General features: G+C 41.5%; 1 protein-coding gene across 2 annotated transcripts in view; it reads left to right on the top strand.

The window, feature by feature from the left end:
* The window catches only part of PPFIA2 (PTPRF interacting protein alpha 2), a 2,558,488-nt gene that overhangs the window by 567,686 nt on the left and 1,969,258 nt on the right, over positions 1-21,544 (top strand). The gene's annotated exons all lie outside the window — the stretch shown is intronic.

Below are 21,544 nucleotides of genomic sequence, written 5' to 3'. Positions count from 1 at the left end.
CAAGCATGTGGTGGTCATTCAGCGTTCTGCTTTCTCTCACTGCTCTGCTTCCCATCTTCACTGCCTCTTGCGGGCTCCCATGTTTCTGTTCCGCATCTCTCCCAGCGTCGGTGCCATGGAGGCTGCCTTGTAGTACCAGTGAATGCCCAGAGGCTCGCTGTCTGCTTTTGGCATCCTCACCAAGTATGTTTGCCTGCAGTTTGCTTTCCGTTCCCTTGTCGGAAAGCTGGTTTGCTCCACAGAAACCACTCCAGTCCCAAGGTTCCTCAGTCAGCACCGATAGAAATAGCGTTATCCAGCCACTGTCTCCCCATCAGCTGTTCTGTCAGTTTAAGTTTCCCAGCTTCCAGTATGTTTCTGTAACAACTGGAACGCAACTTGCACTCTCGGCCTCCATTGATCGTCATCACTCAGCTCATCTTCTTCATCACAGTATTTTCATATTTAGGGAAATAAAAGTCTGTTTCTGATATCTTGTATGCAAAGTGTGGTACAGTGTTCTCAGTAATCTCAATGGGGAAGTAAATTCTTGACGTCTTGTGTGCTGAATCTGTGAAAATGTCTTCAGTACGCTTCTTAGGTAGGTGAGGGGAAGGATGACAATATGTCATCAGGGTATGGGGAATGGCAGGTGTATCCTCAAACAAGGGGGATACCATGTCTGTCTCATCTGATGATGTCATAACACCTCCCTGAGGGTTGCCTCCCCCCATGTGATCCTCCCTCATATAGCTGCCTCCATGGTCAGGATCAGGTGGAGGCTGCTCTCCCCTGGCCACTTGGGGAGAAGTCACTGTCAGGAAATGAGTGATGGCACCTTTGGATTCATCACACATCCCTCTCAGAGGCCAGGATGGCTCTGGGAATATTAGCCAGCCTGTTGATGTGCTTGAATCAGGCTTTCAAATTTCTGAGATTTGAACATAAAATAAGTATGATTTGGTTAATAAGTATTAACAATGTGTTATTAAAAGCAGTAAATGGTGTGGATTGTTAGCCAGCTTATCCTGTGCTTCCTTGTTTTAATTAACTTAAAATGTTTCTTATTAAAATGGATTGGACAAAGGGGCTAAAAGGACTGAACTTATCATTAGATCCTAATCTGAGGCAGCAGTCTTTCATTCTTGTAAGGGTGTTCCATTCGTATTTTTGATTTGGCCATCATTAACAATGACCGATTTCACCACCAATAGACAGTCGAGCTGTCCTGACAGGATTTGAACCTGTAGCCTGCAGGTTTCACATGTCTTATCAGGCATTTTTTGCCTTTACCACCTAAACATGTAGGCATGTTTGAGGACTTTTCTCAGACCTTACATGAGCGGTACTTTTTTAAACATATTCAAAACTGTTTTAATATAACATGTGGGTACAATTTCCTTGGAATTGAGGGTTTGTGTCCCTGTTGACATGGCACTGACTATGCCAGCACATTCAAAATGACATACTTCAGTCTACAAATGGCTCTATACCTGGGAAGGCTCTAATTGTGTAAGGGCTCTGATTACAGCAGGACTCAGGTGGCGCATGCTGTTATACAACCTTCCTAAACCACGTGGAGGATCCTGCTCCTCAATTGGCTCCCACCGCCTGTGGGGGTCTCGGGTCCCGCTGGCATATGCTAGGAAATAGTTGATCTGCTACCAACCACAGTAGAGAAAAGAATGTTTCCCGCTGCATTCAGAGTCAGTCCCTGGTTTCACAATCCATTATTTGTGTATGGCGCATCAGGTCGTTATTTCCCTTTAATGGCTTTTTAGACATCCATTGGAACCTTGCAACATCCTCACAGGGTGCAGCCATCTTTCCGTCAGCTGCTTGATGTCTCCTAATGCAAAGGGGAAATGGAAAGAGGCAGAGAATAAGCAATGCAATGCTTCTGATAAACAGCCCCAGTAATGCACTTGACGTGTACTCAGTATACCAGAGGCAAGGAAAACCAATTGCCAAAATACAAAAATAAGCATTTTATTTACACAAATCACCACAATGTCTCTCATTTTGTCTCACGTGACAGCATACATGAGTTCTAATAATTAATACACAACATCACAATAACCACAGCTCAAATCTTTACATTAAATCAGTTTCAAATCACATCTCCTACAAAGCACGTGATATCATCATTAGTACTTTCCTTAAATCAGGAAACCTCAGGTGCTTTAATACCGGTGTTCACTTTCCATTTGTTCACTAAGGAAAGGCAAATCACTTCTAAAGGTTCTCGAACCATTTCTAAAACTGTCAAAACAAATCCATCGTGCAAAATTCAATTAATCAGAATGAGCATCACATTTGTGAAGCAAAACACAATGCTAACAGGACCGTGGTGCACACCGTTGAGATTGGAAGATTCAACATGAGCGTATTAAAAGTAAAAGCAATCGTGACATTTAGGCAAAACATAGCGCTTACACTCCCCCTATCTATGCGTAACTTACAAGCAGTCTGATGTATGTCTTGCTAATATAAAATCGAAGGAGACTTGCTGTCACAGGCCTTCTTAATAATGGTGGCTTTTAACACGCAGGGACGTCTGGAATGCACTCTCTTAACCCAGCTGAATTACAGATGTATGTATGCATGCATGTATGAGACAATCAAGCTGCTTCACACCTTGCTATGCTGTATGGTTGAACAAGTGACTAAGTGACTGCTAGCTCAAAAGCACATCTCTTAGTGTCTGAGACATATTTCAACAGCTTCATGTATCTATCTAGGAGCTGCTTTCTGCTACAAAACTAATGTAGACCCTTAGGAGCCTCTTTGAACACTAAAGCGCCTTGAGCACTTTAGCATTACAGTAGCAGGTTTAAGCACTTCAGTCGAAATTGACCTCAGCCAGTATCACACTAATATCACACTATTACCTTTGCTACCAGAATTTAAATATAATATGATTCAGTGAAAAAACCTTGTTAAAGGGACGCTATGGTTAAGTTGCACTATTGAAAACCTATGAAATTAAGTGAAACAATGTGTTAAGGGGCGTTATAGTTACAAGTAAAACTGAAAAAAAACAGAAATTTGCCAGTTATGGTCAGCTAAGCAGCAATAACACGTGCCATCACCATGCACTGCTAAGACTAACAGCCAGGACATCAAAGATGACATCACAAATGTTATTGATGACATCAATGATGCCCACTTTAAACCCATTGCTAGTCCCTCGTGGTCATGGCCAGTAGCCAGATGATCTACCAACTGCCCATGGCTACAGACTATACCTCAGTCAACAAAGGTATATCACTATTTTTTGTATTTACAATATGACACTTTTAAAAAAATAAAAAATTTACAAATTTGCAAAACCATTTTTTCGTGTCCATGCCAATGCTGCTTGCACGAGTTTGTTGCAAATCCGTCCATTTTTAATTTTTTGAAAGTGTCTAAATGTATGTGTGCAAAAATAGTCATATAACTTAGCCCCCACTTAACAATTCAGACTTTGCACAAACATTCAAGGTTGGGACTACAATCTTTCTGAAAACTTGTGTGCAGATTCGTCAAACAGCAACAAAGTTATAAGCCATCTAAAAATAATAAACCTCCCCTCTAATGTTACCCGCTCTTGACACAATCCCACCACACTTTGCAAAAACATTCAAATCTGGGTCTAAAATCTATTTGCAAACTTTTGTGCAGATTCATCAAACGGCACGAAATGTATAAACCTTTCAAATATTTTGGACCACTCCTCTACTTTTGCCCCCCTCTTCGCGAAACAGCATCAGAATTTTCAGAACCATTCAGGGTCAGGTACACAATGATATTGCGGAGTATCATGCAGTTTCATTGAGTGGTGCCAACTAAAGCCTGCTTTTCACTCACCCTGTAATACAGAAATATCAATGGATGTCCCTGAACGTCTGAGCAGTTTGCGGACTGCGTAGAAGAAAAACACCAGATGTTTGGCTTTTTATGGCCATATCCAATCCCACCCTCTTCACCCCTCACCTCCCCAAAGATAGTTTCATTAGTTTAACAAGTGCAATGTTGTGTTTTTTAGTACGTTTAGCGTGCTGTCTGTGGACTATGGGCACAGTTCGAGAACCCAACATGGCGTCTGTTTCAAACGTTTTGCTGCACCTCATGTTTTTAATTGACCAATCAGCAGGCACATATGATGTTTGCGAATATCACGCTGCTCTCTAATTGGGCCAGAGGTGTCTGCGAACTCTGAATCAGAAAATGAGTCAGCGGACCGGAACCAGACCTCATTATTATTGTTACATACTTTTTGCCCATTTAAAAAAAAAAAAACTACTGGACGGATTTACACCAAATTTGGAAAAGCACACTTTCGGGACCAACCGGCCACTGGACCAAGCCCCCACTCCTCGCGCAGGTTTGTTGGAAATACGTCCAGCTTTTTGCGAGCAAAACATTTTTTCAACTGTGTCTATGAGGATTTTAAAAATGTTGGCACTCCCAGTATAACTTTGCCCCCCCGGACGAAACTGCAGCGAACTTCGGGAAATCGTTCCGAGGTGGCCATATACTATTTTTGCAAAGTTTAGTGAGGATTCATCAAACAGCGCCACCCAAAAAGTGGTCTTTCCATGAGTTGAGCAACTTAAGCATAACTACAGCGCTGCTACCGCAGGCCCTGTACTATATATCTCCACAGGTTATATAATATAGGACATCAGTTGCTTATCCTGCTCAGTGTGCTATATTGTACCTGGCCCCTAAAGCCAATACTAAAATAGTTCTTCAATTATGAGAAAACATGATGAATGAATCAGTGCCTTTCCTACTCCTCCCTACCCCGCAGCGCAGAAGGGGAAAAATCACATAACACTTATTATACCTACACTGTGATTATGATATGGTTCTGATTATAGTACGAATCAAATTAGACTGTGGCTCGGACTGCATCATTGATTTGGTTATGCCATTAGTTGTATTATAACCAGCATTTGCATATGCAGGTTCGTTTTATTATATGGCACTTGTAATTATGACAGTGCCCTATTTTAGCGAGGGCTCGGTTGGTCCATGACCAAGCACATTTCAGGAAGAATCCCTGTGATTCAGATTCACTGTTTATTCCACGACCTGGTTAAGCCAAGGATATGACTATGAAAGGGCTCTGTTTCTTACCGGAAGCAGAGTAAGGGCTTCAGTGTAGAGACGTGTGGAATGCAATGATAGGCAAGCGTGTTGGCGGTATACAATAGTAGTGCTACAAAGAAATATATGCTTGTTATACTACTGTTAGATTGGCAACCGTGGATCCAAGACACTTGATCGTTGTCCTAGCTTCTCCACTTGTCTGCAATGCGTGATCATAGGCATTCTACTTAATTTGCCTGTTCCTCATTTCACGGACCTATGAAAATGTGGAGTGCTTAGAAACTGACCAACCACATGTATTATGTGCTATATCAGTACCGTGACATTCATATTGTAGACCTTGTACTTATAAGCTTGTAGAGCGCACACTCGATAACTCTAATTTACTGGATGTTAATATAACCTTAGACAGCATGAATGAATACATCATTTCTCCCAGTTCCTGTCAGTTGCTTTATAATTTCTACACATTATCCTTGAAAATCTCATTCCTCCCCTTCATGCCAGTGGGTGGATAGGATTGTGCAGTGATGTTCCCATGATACTCTCTTACTGAAGATTTCAAATGTAGCAATACACACAAAAAGTATTAATTTAAACATTTAGAGTAACAAATGTGGATTGATACTCAAAATGGACATTAAGAAATTGCATGGCAGTTTAAAGAAGAATTTGTCTGCAACAATGTCTGTTTGTAACTGTTTTTTTTCAAGTTGGAATAATTTTTGTATGCTTTTTATTTTCATGTTCTCTAAGGCCACACGGTTTTACAAATTGAGTTTGATGCTAGAAATAATCAAATAATTAGGACTTTATCCCGCTAAGCGAGGAATGATTCAATTTTTACTGGTTTCCGAAACAGGAAAGGTCTGAAGATTTAGATCAGAAACGTGATCAGTGATCTTTGTTCCATTAATGCTTTTCGTGTATTTGATGAGATCACTTCTTGGACTGCATGTCCAGCGTCTGTGTGAGGTTTAAAGATCAGAAGCTACTTAATTAAATCAAATCCGTTTCCAAAGTAATCAACAGGAAGTTCAAAGGTTGGATCACGGAGGATTTTCCAGTTTCAAATAAAGTTAGAAGCGTTTTAGAACATAAATGAGGGAAGTGAACTCTTCCCCATGGAAACATAGATTTTTAGCATTGGTGCCAGACTTTTTTTTTTTTAAACAAGATGCTACAAGGGAACCCTAGAATTTTGGTGATATTCATTTCTAAAGATATATAGCAATGCCTATGAACGCTTTTATTGTTATCATCACCTAATAGTTTATAAAGAGTTTTAATTCAAATCACAATGCAACATTGGCTTTTTACCAAAGGATAACCCGTGTAAGTCGGAATGAATAACCACCAAGAACACGGCATTTTCCCCACTAAGGCCCTCCTTATAAGTATTGCGGTAATTGAATAAACATGTTGAGCTTGACACGTATGCTTTTTTCCTCCAACCTGATTATGGGTGTGTCATTTTTTTTAATTAATCTGGACTATCTTTTTGTATTTGGAAAAAACAAAGGGATGCAAAAATGACCCTTCTATGCCTTTGCATTTTGATCCTGCAGCCATATGAGCTGCAGCTGTATACAAGCCATTGCCATCTCCAAACTGAGGTTGGAACATTTTTTAAAGAACATTTGAAAACTAACACATTCAGATTTCCCATAAATGCGACATGCAACATTTCTGGAAATCCATGTTTGTTACTGGTAGTTCAGTGGATTTCTTGTGATGAGGCTGGTTTCAAGAATAATACATTGCTGCATGCTAATTAACACAGGTGATTATTATTTAAAAAAAAAAAATCTTCTGAACTCATTATGGGGGTACATTTTCTCCCTTGGTTAAGAGTTAAATGTATTGGAGTGAAGCGTAATCCAGCCATTTGTGTGTACCCTTGTACGCGTATTTTGCAACGCATGGGCTTTCCGGACTGGCTCATCAAACCTGTTTAACATCATTCTGTGAAGCTCGAGGTGGCCTTTTTTAAATGCTGCATTGCCTCAGTAAGTCCTCCTTTGGGGTGTCCACTTGACATAGTGGAGGCAGGTACAGCTTCTGCTCTCCGTCAGGACATAGCTAGAACCACAATCTGTTTTCAGGGGGCGTTAGGGAATGGCGGGGGAGAACAATGCACCCATACAGGCAACGCGGCCAGCCATGCTAATTAATATGTTCTTGGTGGAGTTTTTATTTAGTTTAGTTCTTTGATATGGCAGGGGACTCGTCACAAGGACCAACACACCGTGTGTTCGAGTACATGTATTCGTATTAAGCATCTCAAGCCTGCATTCCTGCACATAGAAGATTACATAGAGAGCAGAATGCGGACGGGAGGCGTGCTAAGAACACGCATTTGGAACGGTACTAAGTGGTTTGTACACATTACATATTTATAATTTGACAGACAGGGAGATCATGTGACTTGTAAAGAACTGCAGTGATGAAGCAGGCTTCAGGAGCAACGTCTTCCTGTCCTGGAACACATTTCCTCCGGATTCCGGGTCTTTCCTTTTAGAGATAGTCTAATCAGTAGAGGTATTTTCATTGGACAATAACAACAGTAATACTTTGCCAGCTTATGTTTGTTGACCACTCTTTGTACAATAAAGAACAATATATGGTTGCAGATACAATGTACAGTGCCTGAATTATCCAATTTCTTACTCATGACAAGGTGCAAGGGCAGTTCGCTTTGCCCATCTTACTGTGTAAGGCACTACCCATGCAGCAAACTCTAGTATGGTTTCACGAGGTGCTAATAAGAGTGTACAGTTTCTCTTAAAAATAGCACTGTTTAATGGACATCTAGCAATAACTAAAATCCTACATTTCAACGCATTTGTGTAAATATACACTTTCTTTGAGACATCATTTCAATTAAAAAGTGCCCGCGGACTTACAGTTCAAACGGCTCCTACGAACAAGCGCATATGAGGAATGTGGCTGTGTATTTCTCCTAAACCAGACTGCCACAAACATCTGTACCATCCGAAAAAATGCACCAATACAGCATTATTTCTATGTTTTCAATGAACTTGCCTCTAAATGTTAAGTATCCTTTATTCTAGTAAGATACTCTAACAAACTAACAAACTATTCTCTGAATAGTTCAGCTGTTTTTCGTTGTTGAAAATATTCAATTTTAAATGTTCTTTTAAAGAGGCGGGACCTCCAAGCTCCCTGCTTCCTCCTGCTCGCAGTATGAACTTGTTTCTATTGCCCCCACCCCACTTCCCTACACAAACTCACCTGATTGCACAGTTTCCAATGATATGCCCACACATCCCTCAGCTGGTCCATTTCTTTCTGGTCGCTGCATGCACTGAGATGCTCTAAAGCAGATCAGTGGCGTGGGCTGCAACTGGGTATTACATTCAAACCAATCGAAATTGACATCGAAATTGACATCGCTGTTCTTCAAATAAATATAAATACAAGTCTGTGACTATCTTCTCTATCCTTCTCTCGTCATGCTCTGACGCTGCATGTGCGGCAGTTCGGCTCATTACAGAAGTTCAAATACTAACAAAGAGATATACATTACAATATTATTATTATTATTATTATTATTATTATTATTATTATTATTATTATTATTATTATTATTATTATTATTTTAGTTAATTAAAGTACAGCCACCAAAATATAAGCAGTTATAAAGACATTATTAAAACATGACCGCCCTACTACGAGTTCCCTTAGCGGGTCCCTCCTTTAACGCCTAGTCTGACCAGGCGTTATGGACGGGACCCGTTAAGGGAAATCAGAGCCAATAACGGTACCACAAACTGCGGTACCGTTATTAGCTACTTCCCCATTGAGCCCTATGGGGGCTCAAATGGGAATGGGGAATGGTTTTTTCAATGGGGACTTACCGGTCCCGCAAAGGTCAGACTACACCCGTAAATCCCCATTGAACGAGACCGGTGCCGTTAGCGTCATTGGAGGCAGTCATGGCGCAAATAGCGCCATGACTACCTCCAATCTCGGAATGAGGCCCAATGTCTTCAAAATAATGGGTGATAAATTAAAACATTTTGGTTACACATCATGTTGGATAAATCCATGTTTATATGTGTGGTCAAATAACTAATAGTCCACAAATCTGTTTATGTGCAAAGTAAAAGGATTTTGTATACCCAATGTGATGCATTCCCCATAAGGCACTCTGGTAATGGAACATACCTTTCAATATGTTGCATGCCATTCGGGTGATGCTCATGCAGTTTTCACAATTTTTAATCCATGACTACAATGCCCAGAATGCAAAGAATAAAATAGGACTTGGTGAGCAATGTACGGATGACATAGTTCATGTTTGCATGTATGACAATGTCCAGCCAAAAAAGGAGATTCGTCTCGTGTTTTTGGAAAAATAATGATTATTTTTCTTCAAAATATATTTCCCTACCTGTATAGCTAATAGTAAAGGAAAACTGTGCTAGGCGGTGTTGGCTCTAGCTTGTTTAACCTGCACAGTCCTGTTGCTATGCTTTGAACAAGAAGAGATATGACTTGCTAGCATTCCTCACATTTTTTGTCCTCTACGTGAACAGAGATGGCTACAGAAGCCACTCAGGGTCTCAAGGACACGTCATAGGTTTGTATTGGTTTATTTGCCGGGCCCAGGGCTGTCCCTCTCTTGTTTTCTCTGGGATGTCCACACTAGCCCAAACCTGCATATCTCTGGGTTAGTGCTACCGAACAGTAACCTCTACGCTATAGTTCTGTGTTCTTGTACTAGCAATAGGTTCCCAAAATGCAGACTCACTGACTCCCTCAGATACTTCCTAACTTTCCCTACTCTCGCCACAGGTATGTTTTCTAACGGTAACTTGGAACATTGCCATGAGTTGCTCCATAGTAATCGTCTATTCCACTCGCCAGTCTCATCATACCCTTCTACTCCACCTGCTTCTTCTCCCTTAACTCTACTACTACTCTTCTCCAACCACTACTACGCCCCTCCAACCACTACTACTCTTCTCCACTTACTACTACTCTCCTCCCACCACTACTAATCAGGCACTCTTCTTTCACCCAGTACTAGCCATTTTACAGTCACCCCTTACTCTGCCCTCACTACAAACTTGACTCACACTCACACACACACTCACACTGCAGGACCACTAACACTCCTAAACCAATGCCTGACCTTCTCCAACAATCTCTTCCACAATCTGCTGCTCCTTCCTTCTTCCTGCTGGTCTCTTGATCAACTTCCACTTACACTGCTGACCTCAACCACAACTTCCTGTTTCCTGTCGCCCGTTAAATAGCCATCCCTTCTTGTGTATTTGTTCTCGTCTTCTCACACATCTGATTCGCTCTCCTCATGCTGGGTTGTCTGTGTGTAGAGGGAATCTTTCAAGAAGATCTTAAGCCCTGTCAACTGGTTCATCTGGCACTCGTCACGTAATGACGGCATATCAAATCTCTGGTATTTGTTCATATGATGGTGTTGCAAAGTATCTGTTTTTGTCCCTGGTGGTTTAGTGGATGTATGAAGGAACCCTGACTGGTCTGTGCAACCAGGACCTTCTTGTCTCTGCATTTGCTGTGTACTTTTGTAGATCCACATTACGGCTCTCTCTCTTCCTTGTTTTCCAGGTTGCTCTGCTCTGGTTCTGATTGAATTGGGAGTCACTCGGTAGGACTTGATGTTCTCTTCGGATGTGGTTGATGTTATTGCTGGGTTGATTTTGGCGCAGTCAGTCTGATAGTCTGCCATTTCGGGGGATATGATATGATATGATATGATATAATGAGGCATTTATAATGCACCTATACACAAGTGATCTAAAACAATAATTGAAATGATGGAAAGCTTATTTGGAAAAAGGCATTGCACCAGACATGGTTCTGTACGGATACGTATGAGCACAGGGGAAAATAGGGATTGGGGCTTGCTTGAATGAGTTTTTTCTCAGTACTAATGTTAATTTGGATCCTCCCCTTCACCCGATCCCCCACCCCGACTCCCCTTTCCCCAGGGAGAGGAGTTTACTTCTCTCTCTCTCTGACAAATTCTAGTCTTTGACCTTGGCACAAGACCAAATTGGGTTGTCTTCTATTACCATGTTCTGACCCCCAGTAAACTAACTGAGAAGTTGAAGTATTTAAACTCACAAAAACACGTGACTGTCAAATTTGGCATTTTTACAAAATTCCAGTCTTCAAGAAATCATGGGCTCTTAAACAATCGTTCCAAGCTGTTTCTCAAGTATTTGAAATGTGCTCTCACTTGAGTTATACAATACTCTATTGCCCCTTATCACCTGGAGAGAACTGAACCCCTTGTCCCCTTGTTTTTATTTTACTTTAGTGAACTCTTCACGGGAATGGCCTTAGCGCTTGGAAGGGATATGCAAAATAGAGCCAGTCAGACTCATGCCATCTATAGATAAGTGCAAACGTTTGAATCTAGCCAGCAACTCTAGTAAGCTCACGTTGCATACAAGACCATCTCACATAACCGGTTGGCAAATGCAACATGTGGAAAATACTGCTGCAAATGAATACCCACCTACGCAGAGCCACAGGGACCCTCTACATACTGTCCATGCATCAAAAAATGACCCAATTCTCTTTGCCGGTCCACTACTCCTCTGCCTCCTCTAATCCTTCATTGATGCAACTTGCAGAGTTCACTGCTATGTTATGTTGCTGGGATGTATGCTTTTCTAAATACACCAGGCTGCATTGATACAGAAGGTAATGTAAGCCTCTGCCCACAGTATCACTTCACAGACCTAATCCCTCCACCATCCACATAGACATGTAGCTACAGTCAGACCATGGCCACGCTGCACAAGCCTCTAGCATATACATTATATCAAACTCTTTCGCCACTTAAACCTTCTTACAGTGTCATGCTCAGCCGGGTGAATGTGGCTACAAAACATAGGAAAGGGTGTCTTCTACGTTCTTCTGGCATCTGCCATTCCTCCAGGATCAGTGGGGTCTGCATTCATTGTTCCAGCAGTGAAGCTGTACTACAGGCACCCTGTATGCAGACTTTCCAAAAGCAGATATTTGACAACAGTGAAGCTGTACTACAGGCACCCTTTATGCAGACTTTCCAAAAGCAGATATTTGACAATTCTGCTTTGAGCAGAATCATCCTATATCAATAGTACCTCAGTGCATATTGTGTGCTAAACCATACCTGGTCCAGTGCACCAGACTGACCATTAGAGAGGCAATATACAACCCCAGGAATTCCTGTGCATTGGAGCATGGGTTGCACCACACAATGCCTGGATAGGTGGAGCGATGGCATTCGTTGTTTTCGCTCTGTCTTTTGCAGGCTCTAATTATTGCACATAGTGGGCAGCATACAGTGATGACATGCACACCTATTCCGACCTTTGGGAAGGAGCTCTTTCCCAGGCTTCCTCTTGATGGTTACCGCTGGCATATGACTTATCACTAATGTGCATCTCCCGGGTGTGTGTCCCTTAGGAAGTTCACTTGGGAGCAGCCACAGCATTTTATGAGGTAACCATCATTCAATGTTATGGGCAACCTATGCAGTCCGTAGACTAAGGACCTTGGATTTTAATATAAGGGGACCATTCTAATGGCTGAGCACCCTATGATGCATAGCCTTAGTATCCTTGGGAAGTGTTGTGTAGGCTTCCGCAATAACTAGCATTACCCCTGTGATCCACCCCCATAGCTATTGGCTCATGTCTCTTACAGGGATACGTCGCTTTGATGGCTCTCCTCTCTAAAAGTCACTTTCATGATCCCTCCAGTAGCAAACACCACGCTTTCACATTCCTCCATAACATCTCTCCCTCAGGGCTATCTTCCGGACCCAGCGCTGAATGCCTATTCTCCCATAGGTGAAACAAGACAAACATTGGCATATTCATATATTAATTCCCTCCCTCCACTGTCAACTTGAGCATTTCAGTCATTTTAACACCAAAGGCTACCCGACAAGGGATAAACAAGCCATACACTAATGTGTGCATTTTATAGAACATGTAATGTGACTGTGCGGACATTAAATACATTATATTTGTTTTTGATAATGTTACGTTTTGTTTTAGGAAAAGACATGTACATTGGTCTGAAGCCCTTTTGCTCCTAGGTTGTGCTCTTGAAAAACTGTAACACCAGGTACAATCCATATATAAAACATAGGAATAGTAGTTGCCCTATAACAGACCCTCTCATTCTGTTCCTTTGAGTGGAGGACGGAGATCACCCAATCACTAGATACAAGATCATTCACTGCCTTGTGTGGACCCTCTGGGAACTCGTTAAAAGGGTGGTGGTCTCCCCCACCATATATAGGTGTGTGTCTATGTGCCTGTGAGTACAAATATTGTCTGAACATATGATACATATCGTACTGCGTGACGTTCAATCTCCCCTATTCAGTAAGGGTTTCCCTGTCATTTATGTCTCATGGGTTTAAGGGCGACAGTATCCGCTGCATAGTTGGTTCAAACACGTTGTCAGACTGAGTAACACAGGTTCGATCCCCGGCCCGCGCTTGAACCCTCTGGGTATTTAGCACGTTATAAATAACATCATATCATATCACATTCATAAAACCGCCACAAATGTGACAAATAATTATTCACAACTGACTTAGAGAGACCAGAGGTAATTTTTAACGACCACTTGTGACCAGCCCTCTATCAAAAAATTTTTTTGTTTCGCAATACACTATGTTCACCGGGTCGCTTGCTTCCCCAAATCCTTTCGTGGTTATTTCTTTTTACATTTATGATTAATAGTTGATGAATTCTCATGTACTACACCAATTCATATCAAAAATAGTTATTTTTTTAATAGCATTTCATCAATTACATTTTTTTACTTTATCACATCTACAAATATAGAAAAATATTTTTTACAAACTTTCTCAAGTAATTTTTAGACAACAAACAATTTTTCAATAAATCTCAATTAAGTTATGCACATTCAATATCCTGTAGTAATCAATTATTAAACACTTTAGAAAGATGATAATATCATCAGGATCTGTAGTTTAATCACCTCTTTCATAGAGGGGTAAATCTCAGTCCCTAAAACTTTTTCTTTGTACTCATTCACACATGCTCACTTTCATACTGCATTCATACCGTACCCGACATGTTTCATTCCTTTCACACTTTCACGCTATTCACAAGGAAATTCTTCAGGGGTAAAAAATTCTACCACATTCTATTGACATGTACAATTATGTTTGTCTTCTTGTTGGTGATTTCTCTGGGATCAACTGTCAATGAGGTCCCTTTCGTCTTTTCTTACAGTTCAACCATCAGGCGGATAGCTATGGGAAGCAAGTGTGGGATAGTCGAATATTAATGCTCGAGCATCTCCAAGTTGACATTTTTAATACATACAACATTCTGCATTTAATGGCAGCAAAAAGGAGAAGTTGTTACTATTAACTCTTTCTCCACATCTATTCTGACATCATCTGTCTGTCTTGCTGAGTGCAGGGTTCACATGAGTAATCGCTAACTGATAAATCCTTTATCCTCCTACATAAGGTCAGTCAGTTGACAATGTCTAAACTTATGGCTTTCTCCATGCAAATAATCAATTGTAATTACTTTTTACCCTCAAATTCTGTGTCCACTTTGCCAGGAAAGTCTAATATCTCGAAGGGAATGTTCAACGGCTTCCACCTCTCAGGGATCAATAAAGTCTGCCCCTACTCAGGAAAATTGGATTGTTAATAATTTGATATTTTTCCCATTTTCATCTATGATTACTGTCACATGGATCGAATTGTTGCCATACTTATCATACTGACCTAGTGATTGTGTACATCCGATCCCTGATTTTGATAATGGTTAGCTGTTCCCGCAATGCATATTATTGCTTGTAGGACCGGATCAAGTGTTTCAACATCGTTCGTGATTGAGGTCATCCACATGTGTTTTTCTAAAATAGAAAAACACAACGGACACGATACTTTAATTTTTTAATTTTTTAAGTATTCGAGTCATTTAGTACAATTTAGCTTGCTCTATTCATTGGTCTACTCTTACCGTTGTATTCTCTTTTTTCGTCTTGCTCTGTCCAGAGCTCGAGATTTAGATCCTCTTTAGTACATCCACTGTTTGCCCCGCCGATGGCGTCTCTTTTTCTCTTCGTTTTTCAACTTCTTTCCTTTATGTTGTCCATCATCTCTTTTTATTATGTAAGACCTGCCATGTGACCTCGTTGTCACGTGATTCTTAGGCGCAACGTCGTAAACTACCTTTTGTATTTATTCCCCAATTGTCATATCCTGCCTTCGGCCCCCAGTAGGCCTACTTGATGACTCTACCACTCGACCAGACCTGCACGATACGGAACACCGCGCAAACAGACACCTGAGTCCGTCGTGATCTCCCCACAGGTTTCTCATGCTTCTGTGTTAATCCAAGTTTTATTTGTCCACATAGTTTATAATTTTTAGTAAATTATTAGTCTAATACTGAACCATCCATTTCTAACGTTGTTTTTGGATACACATTAGCGTATCCATAATGGAATTATTATACCTAACTGGTTTCAGCCATTTTTTTCGAAGTCATCAACATAATGTTGTTTAATCAGTTATACCTCGAACTACTTGCCTGATCCTATATCTTCATCTCGGAACGAGTGGGTTGTTATTCTGTTTTCTCATTCAAGCCTAATTCTGTACTTTTAGTTAGAAAAATCAGTTCTTTTTCTTTTTGGGCTAACTTCCTTCTGTCAAGATTTATGTCGTTCGTTGGCCTCACTAGATAAACAATTGACCATTTCAAATCTTCCGGTTTGTGTATCATCTCTATAAAGTGTCCGACTAAAGGGGCAGAATGCACTTTATTTTTTATGCAGCTTTTGTGTTCTGTGATGCGGATTTTGATTTTTCTTTCCGTCTTCCCTATATATAGCTTTTTACAGGGGCACCAGATCACATAGACAACGAAAACGGAATTGCAATTTGTCAGAACTTTTTGTTTCCATGGGCTTTTAAGGCCTAAGTCTATTTCCATGGTTATTTTAGTTTGTTGACAACAAGCACAGGATCCACATGGATAGTGTCCCTCTGGTGCTCGCATCCCCCATGTTTCTGTTAGGGTTGGTTGTGGTTTACTCTGTTTAGTGATGTCATTTCGCATGATCTGATCTTTTATTGTCCTGCTCTTTCGAAATGCCATCAGTGGTCTTTGTAATGGTACTTTCCCTTTTTCCAGGATACCCCAATTACGATGGATAATTTTTTGAATTCTGTTAGAGAGATTGCTGTAGGTGTTAACAAACACTAGGTTTTCTTTATTTTTCTCTCTAGAATTTTGTTCGAGAATTGCCTCCCTGTTTATGTTGTCTGCTCGCTTCATGGCCATTCTTGTCAGCTTTTTCGGGTAACCTCTTTTATGTAAATTAGTTCTCAGTTCCTGAGCTCCCTCTCTATAGTCTGCATTATTAGTGCTGTTCTTTTTTAGCCGTAGAAACTGACCGAAAGGTAGGTTATCGCGTGTATGGATTGGGTGAAAACTTGTATAATGTAACAAGGCATTGCGATCTGTAGATTTTTTGTAGGGTTTTACATAGAGTTCTCCCTTCTGTGGGTCCACTTTGATAGTGACATCGAGATAATTGATCTCTACCTTACTTGAGTTTACAGTGAACTTAAGGTGTTGGTTTTGTAAGTTAATCCAATCGAAAAACATATTTGCAACATTTTCTTCTCCTCTCCAGATGATCAGTACATCATCTATATATCTTTTCCATAGCAATATGTTCTTTTTATATGGATTGGTATCATTGTAGATGCAGTGTATTTCAAAGGCCTCCATATAGAGATTTGCAATGCTCGGTGCCAATGTAGCACCCATGGCTGTGCCCTGTATTTGTTTGTAAAAGCAACCATTAAAATGAAAGTAACTTTCCGTCAGTGCCATTTCAGCACACCAATTATTCAACATATTTCTTAGTATTTAGCCGTTCTGGGCATGTGAAATCGTTATTAACACCCTTTTTCGCCATATGCATACTTACATCAGGGTTCAGTGATCTTTAGGGTTACTAGGGTGGCCAACTCTTTAATAGTATTTCGCGGGACACTTGCCCACGAGGCGGCGATGACGTCACGCCATTCACGTTTAGCCCGCCCCTTTTTAATGTATATTTTTTTAATGGCGCTTAATTGAAATGCAAATGTTTTTTCCTTGGGAGGTGATTGTCACGTTTTTTAACTTCAAACATGACCATCACCACCCCAGGAACAAAGCATTAGCATTTCAATTAAGCAGGTGTCAGAGCGTTACAGCTCGACCTGCAGGAGCCAGGGCTGCAGAGCTGCCCGGGGAAAGAAAGCAGCAGGCGGCAGCACCGTGCTGGGTACATGGCCACTTCAGTTTGCAGAGTGGCTGTGCTGGAGGCAGGTTGTCCTGACGAAAGTCGGGACAACCTGCGTCCCGCACAGCCACTCTGCAAACGGCAGGACGGAGTCCCTAATTGCTGGACAATCCCGCAAAATCCGGGACAGTTGGCCATCCTAAGGGTTACGGTTCTAAGAGCCCTATTGGGGTTGTCTCCTGGCCCCAATGCGTGCCCGTGAGCCCCCACACTAGACAGACCACACACGACACACGTCTATCTAGTTCGGGCTCCAATCTATGTCACAGGGTGCAAGACCCAATCCCGTGTTTATCTGGCGAATATGATACGCTCATTTATTTGAAATGAAAAAGTAAATACACTGTGAGTCATGAACATTCCAAACCGCCACTGTGCTTCTTGATCACGTGTCACGTTTAGTTCCATAACCAACTCCACCAGTTAGCGGCCATAACGGTACAAAGATACCCTGAAACTATCTACCTTGTTAATTTACCACACATTTTTTTTAGCGAACTTCAGCTCTGTAGCACAGACACAGTTATCAAAATGAACGACATATAATGGAAAGATACCGGGCCTCTGTGTGAAGAGTGATTATACCTAGGACACCTTCTAGGCATGGATAAGTAGAAAACGCAGTTTGGGCTACTTGTTTATCAGCAGTTTCATTTCCACCTGGCACACCACAGGAGCACTGGATGAACAGATATTCGACAGATGGGAAGAGTCGTATGTTTCCCTTGCCCTCATGGGGTTTCTCTTTGGGGGTGGGCTGGGGCCAATGAAACCATTCCCCAAACTCCTACTGTTGCATGTCTACTGATCGTCTGATCTCCCATGTAAATTACTCGGCATGAGCAGCAAATGTTATTCATATGGTTACTGATCACCACCTAGTGGTTGACTTGTGGAATAGCTCGCCACATTTGTGCGTCTGATAATAATGCAAACTCAAATTACAATGTAGTGTTATTGAATTTAATATACAATCAATGTATGTTTGTAAGTAAAAATAAAAAATTAAAGAAAGTGCGGATTGCATTATAAAAAAGACAATCTAAAACCCTCCTCCCCCATAATGTGCTGCCACAACTACCAACCCTATGCCCCCTCTCCCAAAGGGGCTAAAGTGAAAACAAGCTTGTGGTTAATCTTTTATTGGGGGGGCTCACGTCTTGTATTGGGGGTCTTCCGGTCAGTGAGTTTCTTGAGTGAGTCTCCTGTTTTGCTTTTGCGTCGTGCTTCCCATTATTAGGGGAATTCGCACCGCCTGCTTCCTTTCTGGCACCAACCCTTGCAGCTTGCCCCATACCATTCCCAGAGAGAGTCACATTGAAGCTAAGTGCAATGTCTATTACCATGCTGTCTGCCATTATGCAATGTCTATCAATTGTTAATGCGATCAGAAAAAGACAGCAGGTTCACCTGTCTCTAGTCCTGTACATTGCCAGTACGCTCAATTATCCTCCTGCCCGGAGCCCTCAGTTAGCAGCTATTCTGTGTACAGTTTCCTAACTCTCATCCTGAAGGATAATCGCAAAATAGAACTCCGGTGGTGGAAGGATTCAGGATACCTTCGCATGGGGTATATCCCCATTTAAATGTGGAATACACTCCTTACTGGACCTGAACAATATGCGGCACCAGTGGAAGAAGTACACGGGGACATATATCACATCTCCACTGGCCATTGCATAATAGGCGACAAATACTGCTTGGAAGTAACAGTGGTGACTTGCCGAATGGCCGAATGGCATATCACATCACATCACTGATTATGCGCAGCAGCAGTAAACGTTTCAATACCCCACAGACATATGTTGACTTCCTCTCCCCCTGGCGTTATTCATTGTTGTGTGATCTCACTTTTTCATTAGGTCTTAAAGGGTATGATTTAGTTTGTAAGAAATTACAGCAATTAGTGGTGGGAGAAGAAAGAGGACAATGTACTAATAATTAATGTCGTGTCTGTAGGTAACATATGAAGAAAGGTAGACAGATGTTCAGCTATAAAAAATAACTGTGATTAATACAGGAGCGCAACTTGAGAAAAGACGCCATAACACGCGTCTGTTTCTGAGAGAACTGGGGCCATTTATGAATAGCTGTGCACAGGTGGCTGCGCTCTTCTCTTCTGTAAACTCATCATTCCCATTGATATAATAGAAGACATCATGATCATTTGAACTCACACCCTGGTAACAGTACCCCTAGCAGCCAAATCAGTGTTCCTTAAGATAAGAAAGTTGAATCTTGGTATCACCTGAAGAATTGTATTTCCTGGTGTGGTTTGTCAGTTCTTTTGGACACACGATTAGAAAGGGGTGTGGGAGCCCCTCTACTGAGAACGAACATGGGTTAAATGCCGTTATATGGAATTTCTTCCACTCCGGAGGGCCTACAGCCACATTTTAGCTCACTGCACCTTTCGCAGAGGAGAAGTAACCATTTGCATATCAATCTGGTCCCACCCACATGGGAGGTACAGCACTGAAATGGGAGGCCTTCTCCTCCTGGACGTGAAAAATGAGAGCAGGCAGGTAAGTAAGGGACGCCATTTGATGGGTAAAGCCAGGGACATACGTGGCTTGTCCTAACTCAAATATTCCACCCTTACCTAGATGAAAGAAACTATAAATATAAATACGAGGTCTCTGATGACAGCAGGCAACAGAGACACAGCGAAGTAACATATTTACTATCTTCCTAACCAGCTTCAGGACAAAGGGACAAAGGCCTCTGAGAAAGGAAGCAGTGCTCTGCCTAAAGCACCCCACCACTGACCATGCTTAAATTGCTGAAAGATGCAGTCACCAAGCAAAGAAAGCATATATCCGGTCAGGTGTCTTGACCCACGTTTGAATTATTATGCTACAACGTTTGGTGCTGTGGGCTTAGAAAATCCAAGATGGCCGAAAAGCCCACATTTGCGCCAGAATCCAGGAAAACCGTGCAGTTTTTGCGCACACCAAAATGGTCGCTTGACCTGCCACCCACCAGTGCGAGCGTGATGGGCCAGAAGCGCCATGAGTGAAACATGGTGCCAAAGGAAAAACAGCATTGCCTGTTAGCTCAAAAAAGCGCTTTGAAATCACATTTGTTTCTCTGAAATGCAAGCTCAAAATGCCTATTTCAAACATTGCAAGATATTCAAAAATCTTACTGAACACCAGCAGACGTCTGGTAGAATGAAGTCTTTTGTGCATACCAAATCTGGAAAGATGAAGAGCCTAAAATAATGTTCATAACAAAACTGGCTGAGCTGTGGATGTCAGCAGCTTAAGTGAAATTGGACTTAAAGCCACTAAAATCGAAATGTTTAAAATAAATGAGTGATTTACTTTGGAGTGTCACATAGGTTGCAACTGCTTAAATGTCATAGTTTTGAACTTAGAATCAGCATTCTAGCTGCATGTGTCAAAATTGTAAGTTTGATTTGAATGAAGAAAAATGGGAACAAAAGTGACATTTGGCTGAAGCCTGGCTTAAAGGGATTGAATTCTGCCTGGCAACTACCCCCGACAGGAGTTGAAACTTGCCCAGCAACTGTATTCACAGGCCTGGCCTCCCTTCTGCTGCCCCACCAAAAGGAAATCACACCTCTCTGATTGAATCAGGGGAGGAGTGCCTGGGACTGCAGGAAAACAAAACAATGAACTTCCCTTTGCTCCAAGCAATTTCTAAATCAGGGGGTCGTAAATGGCTTCCTCTTGGAAGGAAATGGGAGGGGCACTGCCTCTGTGAGCCAGCTGAGCTTGGAGGAAGTAGACAAACCAGAAATTCCCCCATGTGCTTTAGGAAACCACACCCCTCTGGGCCAGAGCATAATTTTAGAAAGATGGATAATTCATAGTACATAATTGTCAAAATTATATCAATAATATCATGATTCCTGTGATTTTTCTGTGCACATTTTAAGAGGTGTTAGGACTCTGTGGTATGTTCTGGGGGGTAGTAGCGGAAAATAGGGCATTACTCCAAATGTCTGTATGTTAAAAATCTGACACTTCATCATCGGGCGCCCATATTCCTTGCACACATTTGTGTAAATTCTGGAAAAGTTTAGAGGTTGTGTTCTGGATGAAAAGGGCAGAATTCTGTCAGAAGT

The sequence above is a fragment of the Ambystoma mexicanum genome, chromosome 12 (genome assembly GCF_040938575.1).
Source record: "Ambystoma mexicanum isolate Mex_15411 chromosome 12, UKY_AmexF1_1, whole genome shotgun sequence".
In the NCBI taxonomy this organism is placed as follows: Eukaryota; Metazoa; Chordata; class Amphibia; order Caudata; family Ambystomatidae; genus Ambystoma; species Ambystoma mexicanum.
Note: the sequence above shows the minus strand (reverse complement) of the source record. Positions and strands in the feature narration are given on the sequence as shown.